The sequence below is a fragment of the Balaenoptera physalus genome (genome assembly GCF_965194825.1).
Source record: "Balaenoptera physalus genome assembly, chromosome: 5".
Classification (NCBI taxonomy): domain Eukaryota; kingdom Metazoa; phylum Chordata; class Mammalia; order Artiodactyla; family Balaenopteridae; genus Balaenoptera; species Balaenoptera physalus.
The window spans coordinates 138,944,877-138,951,953 of NC_138884.1; the positions used below are offsets into that span (position 1 = coordinate 138,944,877).

At 38.7% G+C, this 7,077-nt stretch overlaps 1 long non-coding RNA gene across 1 annotated transcript; it reads left to right on the forward strand.

Moving 5' to 3' along the window:
- The first annotated feature begins 1,599 nt into the window (after positions 1-1,599).
- On the forward strand, positions 1,600-6,381 carry LOC309661025. Its single transcript, XR_014263804.1, has 2 exons — positions 1,600-5,538; positions 5,630-6,381. It is a non-coding gene; the product is annotated as an uncharacterized lncRNA (long non-coding RNA).
- The last annotated feature ends 696 nt before the right edge of the window (positions 6,382-7,077 follow it).

The following is a 7,077-nucleotide window of genomic DNA, read 5'->3' on the forward strand; positions in this document are numbered from 1 at the left end:
GCCTCAGGCTCTCACAGGCAAACCCAAATGTCTTTCAATATATCATGATGTCATAAGGGCTTATGCATGATCATTCATCCCTTGGCTGCCAACTTGTCCAAGCCATGGGGCTAATCCCTTAGGACAGGCCAACTATCAGTGCAAAGCGGTAACAGCCAGGACTAATGAGCGATCAATCACCAGCTAAACTGCTCTGAGCTTAGCCCTCTGGCTGCTGTGGTTCATTCCTGTTTCCATCCAGATGGTGTCAGGGTGGGGCTAAATAGTGACTGCAGTCCGTGTGGGCACATTGCCCCGCTAAACCATCTGTATATCAGGCATCTGGGGGAATTTCCCCCATTTCCTTTCTACAGGCTGCAGGGGCCACCATAGGAATAGGGTGGGGATTTTCGAGGATCTGCATGTGCTGCAGGGCCCAGGAGAGCTCTTATTTCTAGAGAGTGGGCTGGCAGACGTGGTATCTCTCTGCTGCAAATGGACAAGCCACTTAGTCAGAGTGGGACTATGAACCGTGGCAGAGGTGGGTCAAAGGAACGTATTCTCAGTCCACCCACTGATAGCAAGGGAAATGTTTTTCCATGATATGCTGTTTCTTCATGAGAGGTTCTACCTGGAGGAGTGCTGTGTACACTGCTGAGGAGGCCAGAAAAGTCCTGAGGGTTACCATGTGTTAGAGTACATTCAGCTCTGATGTCAGCCGGAATCATCATCTTTTGCTTATTGCTGGGGGAGCAGTGAACAGTGAGCTCAACTGGGGCCTCTGATTGCCCCCAGTGGCCGTCACCTGGAGACAGTCTTGGACTGCATCCTATTCCTGGGGTGTGAGAGGCACTCACCTGAATAGGTTTGTATCCCTGAGGTCTCTGCTGCAGCAGGTGAGGCACAGGGGTAGTAGGGGCAGGTCTGAACTATTGTTTGGGTTTAAGTCTTAACATAGGCCAACCAACACAGCATTGGCTTGCCAGCCTAACGGTTCAGGTGGGGTCCTGGAGGCAGTGAGGTCAAATCACTTTTGCTTCCAGGTTACTTTTACTGGACCCATTAACAGTCAATTGGGATAGACTTTTGCCTTCTCGAGTTTCCCCTCTGTCTTGGATCTTTCCTCCAGCTCATACCAGTTCCCAGGATTTGTCAGTTTTCCCCAGATCAGCAGTGGACTTTCTTACATTATAAATGTCTTGTCCTACACCTGGGTTCCACATGGATATCAGGCGCTGAAAGTGGATTGGAGTACCTTGTCTCTCATTCTTGCAACGAATGGGGCCTGATCAGGGCCTTCAAAGAAGGAGCACAGATGGCCTGTTTCACTCCCAACTCCCTACTAATTTGTTATGCCTCCTCTTTAGATTTCCAGGGTCCCATGTGCTCAGGGAGATCCTCCTCTTTGGGTCACAGCTCCCTGCGGGATAGAATAACCCAGTCTATCTGAGAAGAGGACCTTGAATTCCCCGAGCTCCATGCAGGCACTGCTGGAGAGCGGGGCATGTGGTGATCTTGCCCATTTTCTCTGCCTCATGCCTGGTGAGAAAAATGCCATCCCCCGCCCACCTTTCCCCCAATCTTTTAGCTGCCCTAAACATGCCTGAATACTTTCCTTGGTCTTTTATTGGAACTTGGCAGCTATATCAGTAAGCCCAGCAGGCATATACTCTCGCATCGTGAGCCATTTTTGAATTGTGAGCTGCCCCCCTGGCAGGGGTTGTTGCTGTGCGTTTGCTTTCCTGTGTATTCGCGATCAGAAGGCATGGGAGGCTTCACCCATTTCACTGTCCATCACCACATCCTCCTCCTCTTAGCTTTCCTCCCCTCCCCAGGGATTCCACCTCTTAGCGTTCCAATCAGGCTTTGTCACAAGCACTCAGATCTTTATCCACAGCAGCTAGCACCCTCCTAGCTTTGCAAAATGGCACTCTAAGCTCTCCAATTTATTATCCTGCTCTCCCATCTTGTCTGGCAGTTCTGAAGCTAGCAGAGTGGTGAACAACCACATGTCTTTCTTTACCTTTTCTTCTAATTTTCTAACTCGAGTTTCAGCCTTCAGCCAAACTGCCCACAGTAGAGGCCAATCTGCTGTGGTAGGCATTTATTTCGCTTCTTTGCTCAGCATGTGCTCTGTGCAGTTCCTCAACAAATGCATTAAACAATTGGCGTTTCCGGGGTGTCCCCACACTCATGTGGTGGTCCGCAAGCTTCTAACTTATGGGCCACCCCTCCCCACATAAAGGTCAACAGGCAACATGGGATTTTCCCCACAGATGCCTCTTTCCCAAGGCCCATTTCTTTGGTCTCCTGGCTGGCTAGCCGATTGTTGGTTCATAAGCTCAGAAGTTCCCCGGAGGAAAATTTGAAACTGGCCCCTGTTCATGGAGGGCAAGGAGAGACTGAAGAAAGAGACCGCTCCAGATGGGTAGGTGATAGTTTTAATAAGCAATAAAACTTATATATGAGGTTTGTCTTAGGTGGCAGCAAGACAGGTAGATTTCCATACATACCCACTAGAATCTTAAGAGTTCATATAGAATCTTAAGAGTTTATATAGCCCTAACGGGGTTCAGTCATATATACAGTCTAGATCTCAATAACACTTTACTCTCTCAAAGCTGCATCCTTTTTTTTTTTTTTTTATATTTATTTATTTATTTGGCGGCACTGGGTCTTAGTTGCAACACATGGGATCTTCGTTGCCACGTGCGGTATATTTTAGTCGCGGCATGTGGGATCTAGTTCCCTGACCAGGGATTGAACCTGGGCCCCCTGTACTGGGAGCTCGGAGTCTCAACTGCTGGACCACCAGGGAAGTCCCCTGAATGCTGCATCCTTGAAGTATCTCCTAGTACAGGAACAGCAGGTGGAACATGCATTTCAAGGATCAGGGAGATGGTAAGGTGTCTCTGATTGCCCAGGTCTAGTGCACAGGCCAACGGGGGTCATGTTCTCTTAGTGACATAGAAGAATGAGATAGAGTTAGATATCTTCTCTTTCTGCTGGTTAGGTCATGTATGGAGACATCTGATGTATTTTTTTCCTCAGTGATACAAGAAATCCTAATGTATTCTTTTGGTTTTGTGGCTGTGAGAGGCATAGCATGGATTATTTACTTTGCTACCATTGATCAAGCCTGAGATAGTATGACCTTGAACTCGCATCTGAGGCAGTGGTTTTGATTTCCCCAATTTTAGGTAACGACAGAGACACCAGATTCCTGGTGTGCAAGTTTTGCAGTGCTGTTTCAGTAATATTTCCTAGGAGCCTGGTCCACCTTTCAACAATTGTAAGTACCTCGCATTAAATACATTTCTGTTTAAATTAGCTAGAGCCAAGACTTCCCTGGTGCTCCAGTGGTTAAGGCTCCGCACTCCCAATGTAGGGGGCCCAGGTTCGATCCCTGGTCAGGGAACTAGATCCCGCATGCCACAACTAAGACCCAGTGCAGCCAATAAATAAATAAATTTTTAAAAAAAATTTGCTAGAGCCATTTCTGTTATAGGCAACAGCACAATGTGTGACATGCATAAAAACAAATGAACAAACATTTTTATTTTCTATTCATTCTATACCAGTGGTTTTCAATTGTGGGTGGTTTTGTCTCCCTAGAAGACATTTGGCAATATGTGAAGACATATTTGAGTTGTCACAATTGGGAAATCTGCTAGTGAGTAGAGGTCAGGGATGTGACAAAATATCGTATGATACAGAGGGCACGCCCCCGCCCCCATGCCACATGACCACCACTACCATTTGCAAGTGAATTATCTGGCCCAAAATGTTAATAGTACCAAGACTGATAAGTCCTGACCTACATGAAGTTCTAGGATTTTGACAGTAAGTGTGTAAAGAAGAGTAACATGTAAGAAGTATGTTGGAACTAAAATTGATGATGCAATTGACATGAAATACATATTCCAAGCAGAACGTGTTTGGAAAGGATATAATGAATTAAATCAGGATGCACTTAATGCTTTATCTTTAATTCATAAAACAAATGCATATACAGACAGGGCTTTGCATGTGTCACACACTTGTCTAAGTACATTATAATTATTAACTTATTTAATTCTCACAACAACTCTATGGGATCGGTAACATTATTTTCCACAAATAAGTTAACTGCTATACCAAACCACCTCCAAATATCAGCTTTTTATACAATTGAGGTTTATTTTTCACTTATGTCAGAGTCTAATGTGAGTTTGATTTGGCTTCTCTATCCCTTTTAGAGAAAAGGTTATCTCCAATGCACCATGTTTTGATTCCTTAGCCAAAGACTCATACACATATTAAAATGGTTATTTTATTACACTAAGTTTGTGTGGTTTGTTTTTCAGTAATGGACCACCAGAACATGTATTCTAGGAATACAAGATTAGTTTAGCATTCAAAATCAATCAACATAATTCATCATATTAACGGACTAGGGAAAAATAGTATATAATCATCTCAATTGATGCAGAAAACATTTTGAAAATATTCAACACACATTCATGGAAAAAACATTCAGAAAAATAGAAATAGAGGTAAATTTCTAAATTACTTCTAAAAAGAAGTAAATTTCATAAACAGTATTTGTGAAAACTCCACAGTTATTGTCATACTCAAAAGTGAAAGGCTGAATACCTTTTCACATATAATCGGGAAAAATGCAAGGATGTGTGTTTCCACCATTTCTATCCAGTTGTTTACTGGAGGACCTAGCTGGTGCAATGAGGCAAGAAAAGTAACAAAGATTGAAAAGAGAGAAATAAAACCTATTTTACTTGCAGATGTTGTGTTGTGGTTGTATGCATATAACTATACACAAGATACAAAAGAGCTACCAGGTTTTATAAGTCAGTGTAAGAGGACATAAGATATAAGGTCAATACAAAAAAAAAAAAAAAAAAAAGTAATTGGGTTTCTATGTACTTATATTTCTACATATTTTTAAATTTATAAAGCAATTTGAAAATTAAAATATACTGTTTACAAAACCATAAACCATGCAAGACCCTCACACTGAAAACTACAACATTTTGGGGGAGAAATTAAAAGAGACCTAATAGATGAAAAGCTATGCTCTGTTCATATATCAAAAGATTCAACAGTATTATGTCAATTTTGCCCAAATCTATGTAATCAAAATAATCTGTATAAAATCTGCTTATTAGCTGATTCTAAAATTCATACAGAAATGTAAAAGAAACCCAAAATAGTCAAAATAGTTTGGAAAAAAAAATAACATATATGAGGACTTACACCACCAGAGTTCAAGATTTAATATGAAGCTACTTTAATCAATGCAATGTATTATTGGTGCAAGGATAGAAATAAGTTTTATTGCAACAGAATAGATAGTTCACAAATAGATGCACACATATATGGTCTCTCCAAAATGTGACAAGTTAATTCAATGGGGAAGTAAACATTTTTAAACCCAGAATTCTATAATTCTTAGAAATCATATCTAGAAAACATACTCTCTGGCTCTATTTTTGTTTAATTACTACTTTCATCTCATTACCCATGAATGAAGCTTTCTGGTCTCCACACTCACCTCCACATGTCAAATTACAGATCCAAATAGAAAAATAATATAATCTAAATTTAATTATTTGGCTCTGCATTTAGTTATTTGAATTCTTGAATTCTAAAGTTCTGAACCTTTGATTTATCCAATGTCTTTTCTCAAATATCTCTGAAGTATCTTTTAAAGAGAACTCAAAAAAATGTTCTTGCGTCTCTGTCTAGCTATACATAATTTACCTGTCAGGGAAGCCATATACAGTAAATGATATAAATATTGTATCAATTGGAATTTTGAAGGAACCAATTTACTCTCTGTAGGTTTTTACCAGTGCGTGAAAACACTATTCTAGATTAGTTATATAAAATTTTGAAACGTTTCTTATCTTTGTAATATCATTTTCTTTATTTGTGATCCACTTATATATTGTTATTTTAAGTGTGTGCTCAGTCTACCTGTCCTATAATTTAGTTTTATTAAATCTTAAAGACTAAACTCAATAGGTAATACCAATTCTATCGGTGAGCAAGTCCTTTAAACATACTCATTAACATTTTTATATTTTAACTTAGCAATGGATTCTACTCAGCAAAAATGATACAATCATAATCATTTGTTTGGGAATAAGGTAATTTTTCAGTGAAGAAAAGTTGATAAAACTGTTTCTGAGAGATTATATTTTTAATGTTAGGGAATAATAAAGTACAATGACCAAACTATCTGATTGGCCAAGATAGTTGTTTTATTATATAATTAAGACATCATTAATATAATAGAACATTTTCAAAACACAAGTCTCTGCTTGCAAAACTACTACCAACGTAATGCAAAAGCACTGGTTGAAAATAAGTATCATGCTAAAACCAAGATGATTTTCAAAACATGGGATAATGTTCTCATGGATATACTTTATGTTTGTAATAAAAGAATGTTATATCACAAGATAATATGATCCTGTATGAAGCAGGTGGTTAAGGAGCAAATAAATTACTGGCAGATTTCTAATTATAATACACTTTTAGTCTTTCATGATAAACAACAGATGTGTGTTTACAAAAATACATTATAGTAGAATCAGGTCAATAGAGTTTAAATGAAAAAGGCTTAATTTATCTGTATTCCCATTTGAATTCAAGGCCTATTTAAAAGAGCCATCATTTAGTAACATGAGTTCAAAGGAGATTTATTTAAATGGACCAATGAGTACCTTTTTCATTAATTTTCCAGATAGAGAGGAAGATAATTTCAGAGTGCAAATAGATATGGGAGAAAATAACAAATCAAAACAAAACATATTAGAGCAGATACAAAAAGAGAATATTATAAAATAATGAAAAGCTAAGTCTAACCACACTATTTCTTAAATATTGATAGTATATTGAAGTCTTTTACTATTTATCTTTCTTTCTAACATGTAGTGATGTTAAATTTATTTTGTATCATCAATTATCTGAATTTCAATCTTTTGATAAAGAAGGAAAACAGCATTTATTTTTAAGTGCAAATCAAGTAACCAAAATAACTTGAGCATTGAAATATTTTCTGGATGTGAGTTGGACAAATTAAAAGGATGAATT